The sequence below is a fragment of the Phodopus roborovskii genome, unplaced genomic scaffold (genome assembly GCF_943737965.1).
Source record: "Phodopus roborovskii unplaced genomic scaffold, PHOROB, whole genome shotgun sequence".
In the NCBI taxonomy this organism is placed as follows: Eukaryota; Metazoa; Chordata; class Mammalia; order Rodentia; family Cricetidae; genus Phodopus; species Phodopus roborovskii.
Genome location: NW_026125281.1, coordinates 9246482 through 9271264, shown reverse-complemented (window position 1 = coordinate 9271264; position 24783 = coordinate 9246482). Strand labels below are relative to the sequence as shown.

The 24783-nt window shown below is 44.0% G+C and overlaps 1 protein-coding gene across 7 annotated transcripts in view; it reads right to left on the bottom strand.

Annotated features, from left to right (window-relative positions):
- The window catches only part of Ncoa2 (nuclear receptor coactivator 2), a 215075-nt gene that overhangs the window by 188187 nt on the left and 2105 nt on the right, over window positions 1-24783 (bottom strand). The window lies entirely within an intron of this gene.

Genomic DNA, 24783 nt, shown 5'->3' with positions numbered 1-24783 from the left:
AAGGGAGATAAGTACTTCAACTAACTACCCCATCCATTATTTGAATTCTGAATTAAAGAAAAACTTTTAGCTTTGCTAGGAATTTGCTTATGTCGTCGGGTGTGACAGCTCTTTGAAAAACCCAAAAAGGGGAGGGTGGTGGTGGCGCACACCTTTAATCCCAGCATTCAGGAGGCGGCCTGGTATATAGAACTAATTCCAGGACAGCCTCCAAAGCCACAGAGAACCCTGTCTCAAAAAACCAACAAGGGATTCACAGGGTCACAGGCTGAGGAGATGGCTCAGTCAGCGCAGACCTCAGCTTTCACATAAACATCTGCAACTCCAGCACTAGCATGGCAGACATGGACCGTTCAGCCTATTCCCAGCAATGACTCCAGGTTCAGAGCAACTACAGGAGACAACCAAACACTGACATCTGGCTTCCGTGCATGTGTGCACACCTGTGTACATGGACATGTACCACAGGAGTTACACGTGGGAGTCAGAAGGAAGCCGAATGTGGCCTATATGTGAATGAAGCTGTGATGGTGCTGTGAAATAAACATCTGGACTGCCTTGATGACCACATTCTGTGATACTGTTTATACCTGAGAACTGATGGAAAACTAAAGCTGGGCCTTTTATGCCTACAGACCCAGGGACATTTCAGACATGCTCAGATACCATACTGCTCGAAGTCACAGCATTCCTTTTTAAGAAACCCTCCCTTAGAAGACCACGAAATGTTACTGCAGTAAGAAATGTTACTGCAGTAAGTAAGTAAGCTTTCTAGAGCAGAAGGACCCACATCAAGAGTCAACCAGACAGAAAGAAAACATTCACAGGAGGAAGAGATGCACAAGGCCTTAAGCATGAACCTGTGGGGGGGGGGGGGGAATGTACACATGCGCGCGCACGCACGCACGCACACACACACACACACACACACACACACACACACACACACACCCTGTGCGTTTAGCTTCCATCTACCTGAACTCTGCATTACACTCTGAATTTTTCTTTTATATTCATCAGCTTTATATTCATCAGCTTTCTTTTAGTTTTATACTGACTACAGCCAACTAAACTAAAGTGAATTTAGGACTTACTAATGAGTTACAAAATTCCACTTGGGGAAAAAAAATACTACTAAAGACTCTGGATTTTGTGAGATAATAAAATCAGTACAAATGTAACATTACCTTAAAGGGTATGGCTAGGTGGTTTACTTTACAACAAACTTCCATTAAGAAAAAGAAAGAAAGAAATAGGCCAACGAACTTCAATTTTAGTTGACAGGCAAAATCCATTCACTTTAGCCCAAGGTGGTAGTGTTAGGGTACAGATCAGTGGGACACTTATCTAATGCCATTGCCTGTCAAAATCTTCCTCGGGTGTATCTTTCATCTTCCACGGGGAAGCTGGGGGGCTCAGGCTGGGAAGAGCCACCTAAGAGCCCATCTCAGCTATCCAGGATTCAAGAGCTGGGCTGGCCTGCTCTTGACCCCAAAGCAGCCCCAAGCTGCAGTTAACACCAGCAGCCCACAATCAGCAAGCTAAATTCTCAAAACTACACATTGATTTTCCACTGACGGCTCTCTGCAGCAAACGGGCTCACAAGATGCTGGGCCGTCTACACTGTGACAAGGGACAGTAGGCATTTATTTTTAAGACTTAGAAATCAAAACTGTTTCAAAGGGTGAAATACCAAAACCAGCAAATAAGCCAGCAACAACACTAATGAGGGACCTCAAATAGTTCTTGTTTTGTAGATATGTATTCTTAACATCTTGATTTCACAGACACGCTAAAGATGAGCCCATCTTTCAAAGAAAATCTTATTTCTGCTATATTAGAAATTGTCTGCAATTCTAACACATTTATACTCCTTTGAGATAATTTTAAAAAATGAAATAGGGCCCAACAGTGATTATAATTTGGTATAAATACATCAAAATTTAGTGTTTAAGTTGCACTGATCAGTATTACCCAAAATATTCGTTAGAAAAATTAAATCTTTGAACACTTCTCATACCTTTAATTAGTTTGGCATTTTGAGCCAACCATCTTTTCATGCAAAACAAACTGAATTGCTTAAACAGGAAAAAAACAAAAAAGCCCAGAGCTTTATAACAGCTATACACACACACACACACACACACACACACACACACACACAGACACACACAGAGACACACACACACACACACATCCTGTCTTTCATGCTTTTGCCTGGTGAAATGGAATTTTGGCGCTTGAGATGAAAGAATGGTTCTTATTTCTACAGCAGTACAAATAGAGATACACAAATTAGTTCATGACCAGAATCATTCATTTAGATAAAAAAGTTGTTTTTTTAAAAATAAATAAATAAATAAATAAAAACACATTAAGAACCAAAAAATGTGACAGTTCTTGCACAAAATCTAAAAGTGATGCTGCTGCTACCACTGGAGACAGTAAGGTCAAATTAAAAGGGCAGGCAAGCACAGGGTTTTTGTTTGCCAAGAAAATAACAGGCCAGATAATGCTCTGATCTCACAACTAACACTGTTAAGTTTGCCTCTTGTTTGCAGACTGATGCAGGCATAGGAACCTGGGCCAAAACCATCATCAGGGTCTTCGGTAAAAAAGCAGAAAATTTCACCCTAAGTCGGAACCACAGATAATCAGCTATAGCAGATTGATTCCCTCGGTTATCTATTTCCTGGAAGATCTGGGTCAGTGACACAGCCTAATAGACACATCTAGGGCCGTGGTTACAATGGCTACACACTGGATGAGAATACAACCAAAAGGTTTGTATTAACAACTAGATATGCAGTAATACATCTTAAAATGCTATTCTAATCACTTAGGTAGGAGCTATATAAAACTATGTCTAAACGTTAAAAAGATGATAGAGGTTTGTCGCCAGGTTAAGGGATGTCGAGCCATCTCTCTACTGCCACTATAACACAGGCAACCCACATGTCTGCCTCTCTCTCTCTCTCTCTCTCTCCCTCCACAAGACCTAACTATGCAAAAATCAGAGGTGAGGCAAGAGGGGAAATTTTTAAGGAATATGGTTTGTGGTTTTTCAAAGGAGTCTGACAATTCAAAAACTAATCTCGCTGATTTCTACTATAAGTCGATGTTCTATTCAAACATGGGGGGGGGGCTCAAAGGAGAGGAGGGAAGGGAAACTGGGGTCCATGTGTAAAATAAATGCTTTAAATTATAAAACTAAAGAGGCCGAGGTCTCATAAATTTAGGATGCTTTTGCCAAAATGAACAATTAGTGATGCAGTGACAAAGAAAACACCTTCTCTGGCTCTGCAGCCCCGGCTCTCACGGCTACAGTTACAGAGACAGCGTGACAGGGACATGGGAGCAGATTGTGCTGCCAGCTTACTGTAGCCGGGGCTCAGTTAATTCAGCCACCCCGGCTGAGGGGCAAGTATGGTTCCCAGTCTAGACGCCCTTAACTAGGTGAGCGTACTCATTCCTCTCACAGAGCCAAGCAGTTACACGTGAGGCTTAACTAATGTCAGAGAACAAACACGATGCAGTAAAATAAGGAACATTTCAGAAAGTAAATGCTATACAGTAATTCATCCATGGGTATGGGGGGGGGGGGCGGGAGGAAATGCACACGCGGAAGTCAGAGACAATTTGCATCTGCCATTCTCTCCTCCTTCTATCATGTGGTTCTGGGGACACAACTCGGCTGTCAGGCTGGGTTTTACTCCTGAGCCATCTTACCAGCCCTGTTCTCCTTATTTTAGCTAAAATATAATACCATGCAAGGCTAAATTCCCAAAAATAGTTAGAACAATTACCTGGCTTCTAGAAGATTTGGGTAAACTGAAAGCTTTCTACCCACCTGTCTAGACAGCCGCCATCTTCCACTTAAGTCATATTTTGAGAAGTGCAGGAGAAATCCAATGTCTTGGAAATATTAATTAAATGCATTTAGCACATGGCAAGAAAAGTAGAGGTTCAAGCCTCTCAAGACACTGGGAAATAATTACCATGAGGTTGCACACAACCTCCCAGCTCCCTGGCAGTCTCCCTTTTCCAAGAACAGGTCTAGACAAATGCATCACTGCTTGACACGAAGGTGTTGAGCAGCCACCCATCAGCTGCTCATGTTGTCAATGACAACAGTTTCTGCCATAATTTCGGTTTACTGGGGGCTACAGTAACAGACAAAGGGGAACTCTGGCCAAGACATAGCCCATGGCAGTAAACTCAGAATATGGTGGGTGGATACAGGATCTGTACGTCAAAGAGAGCAGCCACTACACAGTGAGTTCAAAGTCAGCATCAACACACACACACACACACACACACACACACACACACACACACACACACACAGCCCTGCCTCAAAGAAATCACCTCCATGTGCCGGTTACACACAGCACACCCCAAGGTGTGTGTGTGGGGGGGGGGGTCCTGTTCATTCAAAAGTTTATTATGTGTATATTAAAGACACCAAGAAAACAGTACTTTGCATTTTCCTACATAAAACGTTGAGCAACTACATTTCCCTTTCTACCAACTGTCTCTGATGATGGATTTCTCATTGGCTTGCATACCAACTAAAATGCATGCACAGCTAGTTATGCACTGGAATACTGTCTCCTTTACACATTGGTTTTCCCACTGAAGGAGACGAAAGTGTCGATGATTACAAAGCTTCCACTGATTCAAGAGAAGGTAGGTGATCTTAAGTGCTTGACTATGAGAACATGACTACTGAGGCCAGAGCCTGCCTTCTGTAAATAAGACAATGGAATGGTATCTGCAATTTGCTACCAAAAAAAAAAGAGTCGGGGTTGGTAAAGGTCTACATGAGTACTTTACAGGTTTGTTTTATTATCCTACTTTCTAAAAGACTTTTCCATAAGAACTTCATTGCTGATGTTTTGGTTTTGTTTGGGGTTGCTTTCCCCTCCTTAGTCTCCTGGGTCAAGCTGGCACTGAGCAGGTACAGGAGTTGAGGCTGACCCAGGGTACTGGCCTTCCTATCCTCTTACCTGCACCCCAGGTCCGTGGATTATAGGCATGCCTCCGTAAGAATGAACAACAAAATCCTGTAGAAAAAAAAATCCTGCACTGAAACTCTCAAAAAGTTCAAGAGGCTTCACAGAAACAAGAGGCCATCTCACTAAACTGTCTCTTTATCCTGGTTTTAAATTTTAACTTCCCATTGTTTCAAACTGCTCTGAACTGGCGGCAGCTGTACCGAGCACTGCCGTCTCCCAGGAAAGGGTAAGGATGCAGTGACGGAAGTTACAAGGGATCCTATGCTAATACTTTCTAGACGCTGACACCCATCGATTTATAACGGCATAACCACCAAATGTAAAACAATTTTGTCATGCTATTCAAGTTTATAGAGGTGATAATAATGCACGACTTAATTTGAGATAATGAGGTGTCATGACATTGAGATCAAAACGAATCGACTAAGGCTATAATGGATTTTATTTACAATCTCCCAAGAATCTCAGTTCTCATTCAAGTCAACAACTGGTCAAGGCCTGTGCAGTGTAACATGCATGGCTTCCTGACACACGCCCTGGTGTTTGGAGAAAGGGTCTCTCTGTAGTCCTGGCTGTCTCGGAACGCACTATGTAGATGGTTCACGCTGGCCTCTGCCTCCCTGTGTGCCTGGAATAAAAGCATGTGCCACCACAGCCAGCACATGGCTTCTTGTAGGTTAAAACCCAATCTTAATTTCTTCACAAGATCACGTGCCTGGATCATGTGACTAGTATTATCATACAAGAAGTCTGCCTGTTGCCAACTAAGTCCAAAGTCTCTTCCTTCTACTGAAGGTGTTTGCTGTCTCATTAAAGATAAAACACCAGCTACACACAGGGGAAAGTAGACACAATGAAGTTGCTTACTGTAAGGCCCACAGCCATGCGCATGCTCTGGCAAGAGAGAGTGCTTGTGACAGTCAGAGCGAGAAAGCCATCAGTGAGTGAGGCGATTAGCAGTTTCCTCAGAAGGCTCTCTGTCACCCAAGCACGGAAGAGGCCTACCTGACACACAGGGAGGAAATGGCGATCTGTCAACAGACAACTAGCTAAAACACAAGATCATAAAAGCACATAGAAGTTTGTATCTGAAATATTTTATGTCCACAGAGAAGAAAAGAAACAAACAGGACTTTGTTCCCCAAAATCCATAAAAGTGTCGGGGAAAGCTGAATACGTGCTGGTGTAGGCATCTCTAGGGAACAACAAGAAGCTGCTGAGCACTGTGTTCAGGGACTCTAGAAGGGAGCCAGGGACGGAAGGGGGCATGTAGCACTCCCGTGTTTGGCTAGGTTTTCATCTAGCCAAGACACAGCCTGGATACTTCTTTCTACGAGCCGTTATCACATGCTTTGGGATTAGTAAGATGTGCTGGAAAGGCAGTCTGTTACTCAGACCCCTCTCCCCCTGACTGACTGCAGGATCAGCTGTGCTAATAACGCTCCACAACTTTCTCTCTGCTGCTAAAAGCTCCAATGTGAGCTGATTCGGCACATCACGAACGACACAGATGGCCCTCTGCAGTCTCCACAGCTCCGACTCAAGGGCTCATTTGACTCATTAATACATATTCCTAGTTCAAGATCTAAAAACAAATATGAAAAATGAAGGAAAATGAAAAACAAAACAAAAGAAGAGACAGTCAATTTCACATGCGGCATCCACCTACAAGGCGAAGACAACACAAGAGCACCCAAAGCACAGCCTAGCTCCTGCAAGCACGCGCGCATGCGTGTACTTCAGGAGTGATAGATAGCAACCCCTAAGCATCAGGCGCAGCAGCAATCAGGGCAGGGCAGGGCAGGGCAGGGCAGGCTGATGCTCCTTCCTCCGTGAGTGTGCCACACCTCACCCAAGACAGTAAAGCATGGACATCAGTCTGATGTGCAACAGCGCTCCTGAGCTATGGGTCAGATTTAAAAATGACCCATTTTTGGGTCATCTGGGAATCCAGAATTTTCTAAAGAGTTTATGTTTTATGAGGTGTACAGCACAATCGCCTTAGAAACTTCTTTCAGCGATATTCATAAATGTCCCTTCGGTACCTCACTATCCATACACTGCATTTGTCCCCTTGAACTTCAAAAGCACAGTTGCTCTTTCCCTGCAGATCTGGAGTCCCCACTAAGGAATCTGATATATGGACGTTTCCATCACTTCTGGGTGAGTAAGTACACTCCACTCACCAGGTAAACACAGGCTAATACACCCGACTGTGAGAACCCGCTGTCATCAGTGAAACACAGATTTTTTTATTTGCTACACAGTCAAAATTTCTGATCGTCAATTTATCCACACACCCCCCAGTGCTAATGATGAGAATTAATTAAACTGTCTGATGAAGTCCACTTTAGAAGGACAGTGGCAAGGGACTTTGCGATCCCTGGATTCTGAAGTATCTATTTACAAGACTTCCCAACTCCAAGAAAAGCAGAAATCTGATTTTGGTGAGTTAGTATCACCATTCTTAGCAAGAACTGCATTTTTTTTTCCCAGAGAAAATTATTGAAGAATAAGCCACAGATTGAACTAGTCAAAAGTAACATCTAGTCTCACGCATTAATTTTCCCAAAAGAAAAGGGGTTTTATTTTAAATTATAATCAAACCAGCCAAATGATTTTAACGTTGAGTTCCCATTAGATATTTCTCTGTCAAATCTAAGTATAATCTGTCTGTAGAGAATAACATTGCCTGCTTCTTAAGACCAACACTTACATACGTCAAACAAGCAGACAATCTCTCTCCCAGGTTAATGAAATGTGAATTCGCTGTACTTTATTCTTCAGATATTTTCAATATAATTTAAATGTTCTGCCACCTCCAAGTAGTTAAAATAACTACTTTTTTCCCTTAAAAGTCATCTCTGCACAAAACTGCCAAGTGCACCGTGGCTTCGTGAACCAGATGGACAAATTCCATAACCAGAGGACACACCAAATAATCTGTCTGTGGAAAAGCAGGAGATTAAACCTGCTGGGTGCTAAAGGAGACTAAAAGTCATCGATAATCTAACAAAATGGGAGTATACTTACAGATGATATAGAACATTCCAAATGTGTTCTCATAGTGCCAGTGTGACCCTGTGCACTCCTGGGCAGTGTATTAGCTGGCAAAGAACTAAAAGCTGGGCCATGGAGAACCAGCACACAGGTAGTTCCTGTCTTCAGGACTCACTTCAAAATAGCCCGCTGGAACATTCTCATTTGAAATATTAAAACAATATAAGTTAAAATCCCAAAGACCTAGCTAAGACTGACAAAACACCAACATGTGTCAATATTGATAACAATAAAAGTAATGATAACGATAGGAAACATTTAAATAAACCAGGCAGGAAATCACCCGGATGCAAACAGCACCAGACAGCAGTGCAGGGTCAACCAAACTGCTTTCGTGGACTTGAAAAGCAAGCAGACAACTGCGTTCAAAGAGCTCCATGCTGGAACCTGGCATCAACAACTTCCAAAAGGACATCCCACAACAAGACGCAAGGGTTTACAGTCTGCGTGCCGGTGACATCATCTCCTAAGAGCATCTAAATGAAAAAAAACACCTCATGGCAAGATCTTGTTTGATCCCTGGCTTCTAAGTGTCTTCTCCAGAGGCAAGTCGGGAAGCGGGGGTGCACAGGGTCCCTGCTACAGCCCTTACCCACAGCGCTAGGGATTGAATCTAGGACTTTACTGTCATAGGCTACACCACTGAGCAAAATCTTGTGTTCGTCTGCTCATTATTTAGTTTGAGACGCTAAATTAGTAGTCTAGCCTTGAACTTGAAACCCTCGTCCCTCAACTCCCTTCCAAGGGGCTGGGATCCCAGGCTTGTGCCATCAAGTGAGCGCAAGCATTCACTGAACGTCCCCCTGGGCCGGGCCATCACCGCCACTATTACTCCCTATTCATTTCCCAGCCTCAGTGCTAGGGACCAAACCCAGGGCCTCTCGTACTAACACACTGCTGGCAAGGGCCCTGACTAGAATTCTTCACTGGTGGCACTCAGCCCAAAGTTCATCACAGATCACAGCCTACCACATCTATCAAGAGCCTAGTAAGGCCTAAGAATATTTTGCTTCTGGCTGAGTGGTGGTGGTGGTGCACACCTTTAGTCCTAGCACTCAGAGGCAGAGGCAGGCAGATCTCTGAGTTTGAGGCCAGCCTGGTCTACAGAGTGAATTCCAGGATAGATGAGAGAGAGAGAGAGAGAGGGAGAGAGGGGGGAGGGAGGGAGGGAGGGAGAAGAGAGAGGGAGAGAGGGAGGGAGAGACTTGAACAGTCACCTTTAAAAGTCTATTTCTAGAACCACCCATGTTTTTTCTAAGTCTCTACAAATAAGACCTTGGAATCCGATAGGCAAAGTAGATAACTAATGCACTCTAGCATTTGCTAATTCCTGGAACCCAGACAATGTGTCACCCACACCTGCAGCATCTTCCCAACAAAAGGCTGAAGCAGAAACACTCTGGGCTTTCAGAGGCACCTGCTTTTTTATTACTGACATCTGAGTGGCTTGCAGGGGAGGCTGCTGCTCTGGACAGAGCTCTGGCTAGGCAGTCAATTGCATTTTACACAATGGGACACAGTGCTGTAATACGCCTATAACCCCAGCACTCAGGAGGCTGAAGCATGGGTTGAAGTTCCAGGACAGCCTGGATTTGAACCACACAGCAAGACCTCTTAATGATTAAAGCAGAAAGAGCTGTGCGTGACATAGCCCTCAGCTGGGGGGGGGGGGGGTTGAAAGTTAATTCCAGAATTTAAAAAGTAAGTTTTAGAAAGACTAGTGTTTCAATTCTCCTTTGTTATAAACAAGGAATCTGGAACAGACTTATTTTAAAACCAGATTTCTAATTCATTATAATTCATTAATAGTAAAATTGATCTTAACTATTATTCTTATTTTAAAAACTGGATTTGGAAGCAGGTGGGGTTATACTACAATCCCCAAAGCCAGGAAACTGAGGCAGGAGCATATCCAGGATCTAGAAGCCAACCTGGGCCAGTGAGTAGCTGGCCAAGCCAGCCAAAGTATATAGCAAAGGAAATCTGGACTCAGAAACATTAAAACTCCTGCCCAGCGGAACCCATCTAACAGAAGCAAGATACTCATTTTGTTTGGTTTGGGTTTTCTGTTTGGTTTTTATTTTGTTTGTTTGCTGATTTGTCTTGAGACTGGGTTTTTCTGTGTAGCCTTATCTGTCCTGGAATTCATTCTATAGACCAGGCTGGCCTCAAACTCAGAGATCTGCCTTCCTCTGCCTGAGTGCTAGGACTAAAGGCATGCACCACCACCACCAACCGGCCAGAAGCAAAATATTCTTAGGCATTATTAAATGATCAGTGAGCACAATATATACTTTGTCACTATCAAACTTCTTTTTTTTTTTTTTTTTTTTTAAATCCCTACTTGGGGGGGGGGGTTAGGTGTTAAGGCTCTGCATACCATACTATACTCCATGGATACAGTGTTAAGGCTCTGCATACCATACTATACCCCATGGTTATAGTGTTAAGACTCTGCATACCATACTATACCCCCATGTGTTAAGACTGGCTTTTGTGAACCTCAGAATATCTGCTTAAATCTCACTGATCAAAAAATATCCTCTTTAGTAATACTCAGTTTTCTACAAGTTAGCCTGAGATAGATCCCTAAGTCCTCGAATGCTATTCTCGATTCTAATGCATTTGCACAGTAATTAATCTCTTTCCTAAACTGTAAAAGCCTCCACCACAGGGCTTTCTTTTCTCTTTACTCTGGATTGCTGTGCCTACCATAGAAAAGGCACTCATTAAATTTTTGCTGAATAAACAAAACAAACCTTGTTATCTGGCATCCAAACCCACAGCAGATAAGATGCAGAAAATTAGAAAAGAGTAATTGCTATTTAAAACACACATACACAAAGATCCATTTTAAAAGAGGTCTCTCTCTGGCTGGCGATATAGTCAACAGAGTGCTTGCCTAGCATGTCTGAGGTCCCAAGACTAACCCCTGGTGTTATGGTGGGGATCTATATTTAAATACATATGCATACATATCATAATACAAAATGGCAAGAACATGACTGTCCTGTCACAAAGAACAAATGAAGACTGTAAAGAAAAAGGAAACAGAAATGTTCAAAGTGAGTTTAGGCCAAGTATGCAAGAAACGCAAGTTACCATTCTCCAACAAAGAGCAAGGAACATACCAAGTATTCAAACAAAGGCTTATTTGTCCAGGTGACTCTCAAAGTAATGGCCCAGTCTCTCTCCCCTTTGGCCTATGCCTGAAACAAAAATCTCCTGTGAGGAGAAAATACACCTCACACTTAGTGGATGGCAAATGTCCAGCAAGTCACCTCTGACCTTTTGGGTTGTTTTTCCTTATGATCCAAGTATGGTTTGTGCAGACCCAACCTAAACAGACCGCAGGAAGACTCGGTAAAAACATCCCAAGGGTTCACTCCGTGAGCGGGAAGGTTTCAAGGGTGCTTCTCGGGCCATGAGCAACCTCACTCACTCATCTAACACCCTAACTCTCCTGCGGGGCACTTCAATCGACATGCAACAGAAGAACCCCGAAACGGCAAAACAAGCCCACCCTCCAGGGACGACTGGCTTGAACTCTTAGAAGCAAACTATGGGTGCCGGACAACAGTCAAAGGAATAAAAGCTAGGAAAAGAGATGCAATGAGTGGACTCGGTTAGATTCCAGTTCAGCTTTGAAAATCAGAGCTTGGCCAGGCAGTGGTAGCGCACACCTTTAATCTCAGCTCTGCGGAGGCAGAGGCAGGAGGATCTCTGTGAGTTTCAGGACAGCCTGATCTACAAAGCGAGATTCATCAGGACAGCCAAAGATACACAGAGAAACCTTGTGTGGCCAAAAAAAAAAAAAAAAAAGGAAGAAGAAAGGAGGAAGGAAGTGGGGGGGAGAGAGGAGGGAGGGAGGGGCGGGGCAAGGCTTGCCGGGTATTTGAAGAAGATGGGAAACTGACAGAGAAGAGATCAGGCCTTCATTCTGATGGTTGAATACAGCACTGTGTGTGTTTGTGTGCTGACACCAGATAGTATTTTTAAGATGTACTTTACGGGTGAAGGATGCTATCTGCCACTTACTTTGGAATGGTTTATCCTACGCACACTGAGAAAGGAGGAGGGGAGAGTAAACCTATGCATGATGTGTGTGTGCAGGAAAATTCACACAGGCACTCACCTCACTACCCTTCCGACCTCTCTGAATGTAATTTTTCACAATGAAAAGATGAAGGGAGAGGGAGGAAGAATCGTTAGGAGAGCCCACGCTTTTCCTTTCAGGAAAACAAAGCAAAACAACAACTTAGGTTAAAAGTTGTTTTTGCTGGGGCTGGAGGGATGGCTCAGTGGTTAAGAGCACTGGATGCTCTTCCAGAGGACCTGGGTTCAATTCCCAGCAACCACATGACAGCTCACAACCATCTGGAACTTTCAGTGCCAGGGGATCTGATGCCCTCACACCAATGTACACTAAATAAATTATTTTGAAAAAAGGATGTTCTTGAGATACTTTGTGAAGCTAAGGACAAGGGAAGCATGTGACCCTATTGCCAAAGGCATCCTCCAGCTGAGGCCTGGACTGTTGATTTAACATGTACAGGAGCTGTTGATCCAATATTAATAGATAACTTAAAATAATTAAAAAAAATTATAAGTACACTTTGGAGAATCAGAATTTGTCACAAGTGTGATCACAGTATATGTGGTATACAGTGTATATATGGTTTGTGGGCCCCACGGGCGAGGCTCTGGATTTGCAGGCTGTAGGATTTCAGTGTCCTTTGCAGACTGTAGGATTTCAGTGTCCTTTGCAGGCTGTAGGGTTTCAATGTCCTTTGCAGGCTGTAGGATTTCAATGTCCTTTGCAGGCTGTAGGATTTCAGTGTCCTTTGCAGGCTGTAGGATTTCAATGTCCTTTGCAGACTGTAGGATTTCAATGTCCTTTGCAGGCTGTAGGATTTCAATGTCCTTTGCAGACTGTAGGGTTTCAATGTCCTTTGCAGGCTGTAGGATTTCAATGTCCTTTGCAGACTGTAGGGTTTCAATGTCCTTTGCAGGCTGTAGGATTTCAATGTCCTTTGCAGGCTGTAGGATTTCAATGTCCTTTGCAGGCTGTAGGATTTCAATGTCCTTTGCAGACTGTAGGATTTCAATGTCCTTTGCAGACTGTAGGATTTCAATGTCCTTTGCAGACTGTAGGATTTCAATGTCCTTTGCAGGCTGTAGGATTTCAGTGTCCTTTGCAGGCTGTAGGATTTCAGTGTCCTTTGCAGACTGTAGGGTTTCAATGTCCTTTGCAGACTGTAGGATTTCAGTGTCCTTTGCAGGCTGTAGGATTTCAATGTCCTTTGCAGACTGTAGGATTTCAGTGTCCTTTGCAGGCTGTAGGATTTCAGTGTCCTTTGCAGGCTGTAGGATTTCAATGTCCTTTGCAGACTGTAGGGTTTCAATGTCCTTTGCAGACTGTAGGATTTCAGTGTCCTTTGCAGGCTGTAGGATTTCAATGTCCTTTGCAGACTGTAGGATTTCAGTGTCCTTTGCAGGCTGTAGGATTTCAATGTCCTTTGCAGACTGTAGGGTTTCAATGTCCTTTGCAGGCTGTAGGATTTCAATGTCCTTTGCAGGCTGTAGGATTTCAATGTCCTTTGCAGGCTGTAGGATTTCAATGTCCTTTGCAGACTGTAGGATTTCAATGTCCTTTGCAGACTGTAGGATTTCAATGTCCTTTGCAGACTGTAGGATTTCAATGTCCTTTGCAGGCTGTAGGATTTCAATGTCCTTTGCAGACTGTAGGATTTCAATGTCCTTTGCAGGCTGTAGGATTTCAATGTCCTTTGCAGGCTGTAGGATTTCAGTGTCCTTTGCAGGCTGTAGGATTTCAATGTCCTTTGCAGGCTGTAGGATTTCAATGTCCTTTGCAGACTGTAGGATTTCAATGTCCTTTGCAGGCTGTAGGATTTCAGTGTCCTTTGCAGGCTGTAGGATTTCAATGTCCTTTGCAGGCTGTAGGATTTCAATGTCCTTTGCAGGCTGTAGGGTTTCAGTGTCCTTTGCAGACTGTAGGATTTCAGTGTCCTTTGCAGGCTGTAGGGTTTCAGTGTCCTTTGCAGGCTGTAGGATTTCAGTGTCCTTTGCAGGCTGTAGGGTTTCAGTGTCTTGAGGCATTAGCCTTTCCAGTGACACTTTTGTCCTCCCTGTTACTTCTTCAATGGAAGGAGAGCCGACCCTGGCATGTTACCGGTGCATTCTGTTTGCCTTATGACCTTTCCAGAACCTCAAAGTACCCCCTCAGATTTCCTCCTTCCCACCATAAACTGAGATTAGTAACCCCTCTTTTCTCTGGAGTGTCAAATACTCTGCAGAGGAAAATCCAATATATCCTGGCATTAAAAAAATGTCTGATTTTTCTCAAAGTGACAAAGCAAAAATGTGTCAATTGTTTGAGGCGAACACGGTGGAGTTGCTTCCGCTCCTGCAGGACGATTTTAATCTATAATTGGTTCATTAAGTAACTTAGTAATGACTTTGGAATATTTTTGGACTCCTCCTTTTGTTCTGGTTCATTATTTCAGTGTTAAGATTAGCAATAGGAATTCCTAAAATAATTTTGATGTCAAAGGCATGCTTCCTAAACTTGAGAATAACTCATCTACTTTCTCCAGGCAAATCAAGAGAACATGAGGTCACACCGCATGTGCTGATGGGAAGAACACTCCCAGGAACAAAGGTTGATGATGCACACAGCAGAAATAGAACGACTCACAGGTAAGTGTTTGGAGGTATCATTCTATAATGAGTGGGAAATTACATTATTAGGAAAGGAATATCGTGGGAAGATCAAACTATTAATGACTTTCAGCAGAGAAGGGGATTTAAGTGTCAGTCAAAACAGCCTTTATACTGTTCAACTGTTCTACACGCTGTCTAGAGTAAAAGCACACACATGTGTACAGGACATATGGTAGTTTGAAAGAAAATGACCCCCAAAGGAGGTGTGGCCTTGTTGGAACAGGTATGGCCTTGTTGCAGGAATTGCAACACTGTGAAGTCAGGTTCTGCGGTCTCCTCTCTGCTCAAGCCTACTCTCTGTTGCCTGCATATCATCTTGTAGCAGCTCCTACAGCACCACACGTCTGCCTGCACACTGCCATGCTCCCCACCATGATAATGGACCAAGCAACGTGTGCAACTGTAGGCCGCCACCTCAATTAAATGTCTTCCCTTTATAAGGAAGGGTTTGTCATGGTCATGGTGTCTCTTCACAGCAACAGAAACCCTAAGACAGTGTGTATACATGCAGGATGGATACATACAGTGTGCATATGTATAGCATGTAGGTATATGTATAGTGTGTGTAGCATGTATGTGCACACACAGTGTTCTGAAGCAATAAGAAAGCAGTATAAGTTCCTAAGTCGTTCAGATGTACACACTGTGGGTATATTTACAGGACACGACAGGTAAACTGTCTTACCAGACAAATCAAAGAATTTCACTTCCTGGCCTTTTGAAGAATATGTATTGAAAACTGCCTTGATTTGTTCCTTGTGTTCCTTGTGTTATGTATTTGTAGTTCTCTCTTCCCTTTGACTAGCAACACCATCAGCCACTAGTACCTTCGATAACTTAGTCGAGTACTAATGCATCCTTCAAAATCTCTTAAAGATGCAAGGAGATGGGCACACTCTTCCTGCTTTACTCTGCCTTGGTTATTTTATAGACCTCGCTGCACAACCCTCTTTCCATGTGTGTTTCCGTGTGTGTGCACATTAGAATGACATGTGTGCACATGAGAGTAGCCCAGGTCGGCTCCTGGAGGGAGACCAAAGTGCAGATAGCTGCCGGGCTATTGGGGGCTATCAGGGGCTATCGAGTGACTATCAAGGGGCTGCCGGGCTATCGGGGGCTATCGGGGCTATCGGGGACTATCGGGGGCTGCCGGGCTATCGGGGGCTATGGGGGCTATCGGGGGCTATGGGGGCTATCGGGGACTATCGGGGGCTATCGGGGGCTATCGGGGGCTATCGGGGACTATCGGGGGCTATGGGGGCTATGGGGACTATCGGGGGCTATCGGGGACTATCGGGGGCTGCCGGGCTATCGGGGGCTATGGGGACTATCGGGGACTATCGGGGGCTATCGGGGGCTATCGGGGGCTGTCGGGGACAGTCAAGGGGCTGCCCCAACCTCCCACCAGCAGAGGTCAGACCTTCTCCCCTCCCCTCCCTAGCATATCCACCTGTACGCCCTCACACACAGCAAATGGCCTCAGTGCTGGGGTCATGATCCCAGAAGGAGCAGGCGCAGGTCAGGCCAGTCCAGACGCAGGTGCTTGCTGCCTAGGCGCTGGCGAGCTCAAACTCCCATTCTGCTATCCAGTCCACCGCGATGTCCAAGTACAATGTCGGGTTTTTGAGAGGAGGGGTTAACTAACTATCTTATACACTTCAGCCCACAGTGATGACTGTTATTGTATTAGCTCAGTCTCCCATTCTGCTTCTGGTCCTAATTACATGTGCTGCTTGCTTAAGATAAAGGTACATGATATAACCCCAAGCTTTCCAGGGGACTTCCACACTGGCTTCTAGACTTTATACCACCTGTTTACCTTGCAAAGATTCTGATGGTGCTGCATACAAAACCTAACATTCTTCAAGGAACTTTTCCATCACCCCTGATTGGAAAAGCCTTAAGGAATCAAGACATTAATACAACTCAGGACAGCAGCAAGAACATACATTGAATAAAAACAAGGCTCAAAAATGAAAATTACAGAAAATAATTCTTTTCCTCTGGGAAAGGAAGGAGTGGAGGGGATAGATTCACAAACCCCAGACTAACCTTAAACTCACTGAGTAGCAGAAGATAAGCTTGACCGTCTGACCACACACACACTTCAGCTCCTAAATGCTGATCACAGGTGTGTCAGAACACGTGGTTTACTGCTTGCTGCAGACTGAAAACAGGACCTTGTGGGTGCTAGGCAAACACTGCCAGGCGAGTTACATCCTCAGCCCTCACAAGCAAGAATTCCTTTTCTTTCTCTGTATTCTTTTCCATTTATTTATGCATTTGTTTTAGGCAGGGTCTCGATTTTCTAGTCTTGGCTAGTCTGGAAACATACTATGTATGCCAGGCTGTCCTTGAACTCACAGAGATGCAATGCCCCGTGCCTTCTGAGTGCACTGATTAAAGGTTGTGTGCCACTATACTTGGAAAAAAAAAAAATTAAGAGGCAAGTATTTTTAAGTCCTTAAACATTTGATTACCATTGTGACTGGTCTTAATCCACTTCAGTATTTTCCATTATAACATATGCACCACTTGGATCACCTAACCCTGTGGGATTTGTAATGGTATCCTTAAAGCAGAGAATACAGGGTAGTGAGCAGTGACTGGCGAGGGTATCACTTGGCCTTCCTCCTCTACACACAGTCCCTCACAACACCAGTCGCTTGGTGCCACACAGGCAGCAAAGACAGGCATAAGGGTCCTCTCATTGTGAATTTTAGTGGATTTCTATATTCCTTACTTAGGAACCTAACGAGTACATGTGGACCAATTTCCTTCTCCCAAAAGTGACTGTGTGTCAAAGGATGCTACAGCTATGGAGAATTCTAATTATTTACAGACATGTCAGGGTCTTTCATATAATATGGATCTAGAGCTTAGCACACACAGCACTGCAAAAACATATGAACACAACAGAATGGTAGAGAATATACCACACACACATATCTCAACACAGGTGGAGAATATACCACACACACACACACACACACACACACACCTCAACACAGGTGGAGAATATTCCACACACACCTCAACACAGGTGGAGAATGTACCACACACACACACACACACACCTCAACACAGGTGGAGAATATACCACACACACACACACACCTCAACACAGGTGGAGAATATTCCACACACACACACACCTCAACACAGGTGGAGAATATACCACACACACACACACACCTCAACACAGGTGGAGAATGTACCACACACACACACCTCAACACAGGTGGAGAATTACCACACACACACACACACCTCAACACAGGTGGAGAATTACCACACACACACACACACCTCAACACAGGTGGAGAATATACCACACACACACACCTCAACACAGGTGGAGAATATACCACACACACATATCTTAACACATTAAGCAGTAGCATTAGAAATGTTGTTCCTTAGGCTAAAAAGATGGCTCAGTGAGTGGTTAAAAACACTGGCTGCTCTTTCAGAAGTCCCTGGGTTCGATTCCCAGTACCCACATAGCAAGCAGCTAATAACCATCTATAGCTCCAGTCCTAGAGGATCCAATGCCTTCTTCTGGCTTCTGTGGGCACCACACACGCACAGAGTGCAAAGACAAACAAGCACGCAAACCCTGAAACACACAAAATAAAACCACTTTTATAAAATATTACTCGTGTAACTGTCTAAATCCTCCATTTGGATAGACTCTGAAGGTGGCCTAGAAATGAGTAAGTAATGATAAAGGATCCTTGAAAATATCCAGTTCCAGTGGGGAGGGAGTGGCAGGTGTCCCTGAGCTCGAACCCAGAACGCTTGGCAAGCAGGTCAACACTGAGCAACGCCCTCAGACCATAATTCCATACATACATACACACACACACACACACACATACATACATACATACACACATACACACACACATAAATACACACACACATACATACATACACACAATACACACACGCACACATACACACACACATACACACACATACACACACATGCATACATACATACACACACACACATACATACATACACACACACACATACATACATACACACACACATACATACGTGTTGTTTGCTTGTTTGTTTTTGGCACAGCCATCTCTCTACATAACCCTGGCTATCTGGAACTCACTATGTAGGCTTGCCTTGAAATCAGAGATCCCTTGCCTCTTACCTCCCTAATGCTCAGCACAATTCAAAATTTTAACTTACATTTTCAAAGTAACTCAAAGTTCTTTATCTTTAGGCATATTAACAATGGAATGAGAAACCATAAGAGAAATATTAAAGTTCTTACAAAAGCAACTGTGACACAAAGGCAGAGGAAGTCTGTTCATGATGACCTGTGAGCAGATTACATAAGCAAGATGGAGTTTGCTGGAAGAACCCACCCTCATTCAGCTGTGGCCTGCAATGGGCAGAGGGCAGCTAGCAGCAGCAAGGTGCAGAACTCACGCTCTCCAAGTGCAGCCTTTGGGGGTCGGGGATAGCATTTCACATGGATATAAACTATCAGAAAATCCCATGCTCTGCATTTCCATCTGAGAACAGGCCCTGCCTGGGTCCTGGCAGCTGGAACACTACAAGCAGTGCGTGCAGATCCTGGCAGAGCACAGGAGTTTCCTGAGAGTGCGCCTGCTCCCTGCAAACAATTGAGCAGACAGAAGAATTCCACAAATAGCATAGCAGAAGTCAGATGACTGAATACATTAGCAGCCTTCTTTTGGGTCCATGGTATCTCAACACAGAGTCATCGGCGCTGCATGGAGAACACAACACTCACCTAAAGGCATCACACAATCTGTGCCCCACAGTTAAATGTGCAACATCAAATCTATTTTGAAGAAATGAGAAACCAAATATCTAGGTCAACTCCTTATCTTTTCCAAACCTATACCCCTGACACTGTTCCCTCAATCCATTTCCTACCTATCCCCCACAAACGAGTTTCCCATCGAGAGAACAGACAAGACTGCTTTCACAAAATAAATGGACTGATGTCTTAACAAAGCTCTGAGCGTGAGCCTTGCAGTCAACAGGAATCCCGACCAAGCAGGCCCAAAGCAAGAGGCACCTGGGTTCCAAGGCACTGCAACAGCTTGACTGTGTGACCCTGGAAGTTTACCTCGCCGCTGTGTACCCATTTCCTTCCTGAGTGGCAAGACAGACACGCTACAACTGTGAACAGCTTCCCTGCACCCAAGTAAGATAGGAGCACAAGCCCATCGAGGGGCATCTCACTCCAAAGCGGTTCCAGCAAACATTTGGTAAACACCATCACTTCACTTCCCTGCGTTTCCCACTTCTTGACATTTAAAGGGCAAGAGGGTCTTAAAATTTCAAGAACGGTTGAGGTATAGGCTAGACGTGACTTACAGGTCATGACCTCTCTGTCCAAGGTCAGGCTCTTTAACCCGGCACCTGCAGAACTTGCACTATTCATATCCAAAGTTTCTTCACATTACAGCTTACAACTAGATGAGGGTCCTAAGGACACTTACTGTACCCTAGATTCCTAATGGGAAGCCATCGTCAGACTCCCCCTAACAGGTCAATTCCCCATTGAGCTCCACCCTCCTGTAACATGAGGATAACAACTTGTATTTACGTGTCTGTGGCCAGTGTCAAAAGCACGAAATACTCATCAGAAAGCCCAGGAGGTAGATAGTACTACGCCAGCCGTGCTCAAACCATGAAGGCTGTGGTCCCATCAAGGGAATGTTTAACCAACTGTGGGGTGGTATGTGAGCACATGTACTTGTGTGTGCATATGCACGCGGGAAGGTCCGAGCTCAACACTGGGTGTCTTCCACGTCGTGCTCCGGCTCACTCTGGCACGCCTCTGCTCCGAAGCACTAAGATTACAGATGCAGCACGGCCAGGCTTTTACATGGGTACTGGAAATCCAAACTCAGATCCTCAACCTTGCAGTATAAACACATTACTGACTGAGCCATCCTCAAACCCCACAACTTTTTAATTCTAAACATAATCCCATTCTCAGGAAAAAAAAAAAAAAAAAAAAAAAAAGATAACACGATCCCAAATCAAAGCAGAACTGGCTAGATAGTACCTACTTTAAATCACATAGACATAGAAAAGGAAAGAGTGATAAGCCAAGTCAGGCGGGAAATGAAGGCAAACAAGGATGCAAGGGAAAGAAAGAGGAAGGTGGACCATCACCCTCTTCAGCCGCCGACTCTCTAACTCCCAGCTTCTACTCCCAAATACACTGTCAAGGTCAGAACAGACAAGTTTCCACCACGTGACGCCGTGAACAAATGGATGAAACAATGGCTAAAGGGAAAAAGAAAGAATGCAGAGAAGAGGCCTACATACAAAGGCCCAGACATGGGCTCTGCTGAACACGGGGACCAGGACAGTGGAATTTGCTGGCTCGAGGCATAAACTCCATCAGAATTAACAGCTACTTTTCCTTCTGTCAAATGCCACCTAGGTGAAGGTGTGTAGTACATTTAACTAGTTGTTGGCAACAAGTACCTTTAAGATGCCCACCCCTTTTTATTACCATCTTCACCACAACTAGGGAAATCACAGACTTCTAAAAGAGCCACACAAGTCATATTGTCACCTCTACCCAGAGAGCGGCGTCTCGAACCCATACAGTGCGTGTTTCCCTATGCTGTCTGAATTACGTGTCCCTGACACTACACTGCACTTGGCAGCTTTTCCAGATGGCACTCTTTAAGAGGCTTTAGAGAGCGGTGTGACAATGGTGTCCCTTCTCTCCTCTGCAAATCCTAAGCCCTTCAAGACTCCGAAAACAAAAAAAGAAATAAGCGCATAAACACTAAGAGCCTCTTTTCCCTTCAGAAGAAACACAGGGGGTAAAGAGGGCTTTTGATAAGAAAAGGTGAAAAGCTAATGTTTTGTTTTGTTTTCTATTCCATGGCGTTTGCTATTGCTATGTAAATTACTATCATTTCACTACGGGAGGGAAAGTCCCTGATTTGCTCTGATTTCATGATGACCAACACGCCAAGGCAGTACAGTAGTTCCTTACTTCCTTCCGTTTCCTTCTTTTAAAAATCAATATGGCAGCCAGGTGATGGTGGCCCATTCCTTTAGTCCCAGCAGAGGCAGGTGGATCTCTGTGAATTCAAGGCCAGCCTAGGCTACAGATTAGTTCAAGACAGCTAGGGCTTCTACACAGAGAAACCCTGTCTCAATACACACACACATGCATGCACACACACACACACACACACACGCACGCACGCACGCACACACACACACACACGCACGCACGCACGCACGCACGCGTGCGCGCACACACACACGCACACGCACACACACACGCACGCACGCGCACGCGCACACACACACACACCAATATAGCAGCCAGATGGTGATGGTGGCAGCACATGCCTTTAATTCCAACACTCAGGAGGCAGAAGCAATTGGATCTCTGTGAGTTTGAGGCCAGCCTCCTCTACAGAGTGAATTCCAGAAGAGTCAGGAATATACTGAGAAACCCTATCTAGAAAAAAAAAAAAGATTATTACTACGAAAATAATAATAAATCAACACAGCAGGTCTGGAAAGATAGCTCAGCAGGTAAGGGTACTGGCTGCTCTTCCAGAGGACCAGGGTCCCCAGCATCCACATGGAACTCACAACCATCTCTAACTCCACTTCCAAGGGATTCTGGTCTCTGTGAGTACCAGGCACAGGTGTGGTACACAGGCATACATGCAGGCAAAACAATAATACACATAAAATAAAAATAAATAAATAAACAATAAAGTATATAATGCCAAACAAAACTAGAAACAGAAAATTGTAAAAAGCTGCTAGCAATATCTTAACATTGGTTTTGTCACAGTAACAACAAAACATTAGTTACATTTTTAAATATAATTCCAATACAACAATGGTCAACATATGAAAGACACCTGTGCGTTTCAAAAAAGTTACCTTATATTTAAAAAAATGCTTTAAAAGGCTACTCTTCCTTCTTTTTCTTTTCAATAATATAAGGACTGCTTCAAAAAACAGCTTTTACATCTAACTGGACAAAAACAATTCTTAAAGATCCAAGCTGTCAACCGGGCAGTAGTGGCGCATGCCTTTAATCCCAGTGTATCTCTGTGAGTTCCAGGCCAGCCTGATCTACAAAGTGAGTTCCAGAACAGCCAGGGCTACACAGAGAGAAACCCTGTCTCAACAAAACAAAAAACTTAAGACAAAACAAAAATCCAAGCTGTCAAAGTATGGGTCACTCAGCAACCTATTATCTGAAACAGTGTAGGCAGAGTCCTTAACTTCAATTTGTAAAATGATCACAAGTCCTGGATTCCAGGGACCCAGCTTTAATAGGACACAACTATGGGGAGGAGGCAGGATGCCATCCTTTACACAAGCCCAAGACCCCCCCCCTTGACTACCTTTTATATGTCCAGTAAAAGATCTCTCAAACTAAAAAAGTCATCTAAATTATATTTAACCAATGAAGGGTTAAATTTTTAAAGAAATCATGAAGTCCCTCCAAAGCACTAAAGTCACAGCAATGGTTGCTGAGCTGCCTGGAAGCCTGGGCCTCTGTACCCTGACATCTAAAGTGGAAGAAATGCTCTCTTTAAGAGGGAAATTCCCAGGAGGAAGAAGGCTCAGCTCCCGAATGAGAGCACACAATGGAATCTCGGCTGACAATGCACATCTTTTTCTAGATGTCTCCATATGCTTGAGAGGTTCTTCCCCAGGCCAGGCATTAGGGGACTTGCCACTCTCTGCCACCAAGAATCTAAAAACCATGTTCAAGAGAAGGAAGTAAAATCATAGGTTGCTTTTTAAGAATTCAGAAAGAGAAAGGGGCCTGCATCGGAGTGGCCCTCTGTAACCAAATTAACTAAGGGTGGGAGTGTCTGAATGCTGCTCCATTCTGCACATTAATTTACAATACTCCCTACCTCTGTCAGTCGAAATAAATGCTTGTTTTATCTTTGGCTTGGCTCATTTATCACCAAAATAACACTTCAAAAGAGACAGCAAAATGCAATTTATTTCTACAAGAATGCTCAAAATTACACCGGGGCTGGGAATCTACACTATAAATTTGAAAGTCACATTTTACAGACTACTGTTTCCTTACAATACAGTCTCTCTCAAATTCTTTCTTAGTAACCCAATAGTAATTAAAGAAAAAAAGAAAGAAAGAAAGAAAGAAGAGAAAAGAAAACCCTGGAGAACCCAGTATTAAAACATAAGTAAGCATCATTCCCATAAAATATTTTATAAATCCATGGGTGACAGATTCCAAAAAAATGAATGGATTCCTAGTTCAACACCACTCATTCTTTGAACTCCCAAAGACACTGCGGATCCCAGTCAGAAGGAGGAACGGGGCTGCTGCCTTGGTGGTGGACTAACCTCACCAACAAAGAACAGGAGGGCATGCACACAGAGAAAGCAAGGCTGCAGCTGCTGTCTTTTTTAACAGACCTCCATTCCCGCTGAGCAACCTGGGATCCTCCCAGTGAACCCCACCCCTCCACCCCACCCCTGTTCCTGAAATGCAGGGAGGAGTCAAGAAAGTCACTTCACTGGACCCAAACAGTTAAAACAATCAGAGCTAGCTCTTGACCTCTTACACATTACAAGTAGCCACATGCTGTGAAAGTCGTCTGTGTTTAAGGAAAGTAAAAATTGTTAAGAATCTTTTGTATGGCAGTAACCAGGAAAGCTGTACTTTATCCCCCACCCCGCCCACCCCCCTTTTTTTTCCTCTACTGACAAATATTGTTTGCCTAGTTTTGCGCTTTAAATACCCACGCTTAGTGCCCGTGATGCTTTGGTACATAAGTTCATTTTGTTTGCCCAAAAAAGCAAGAGGAATAATTAAAAAAACAAAACACAAAAACGCAAGCATAAACCGCGACTTTGCAAAACGTCACACCCAGACCAAACACAAAACTTAAAAGAGTACACTTTGGGAACTGG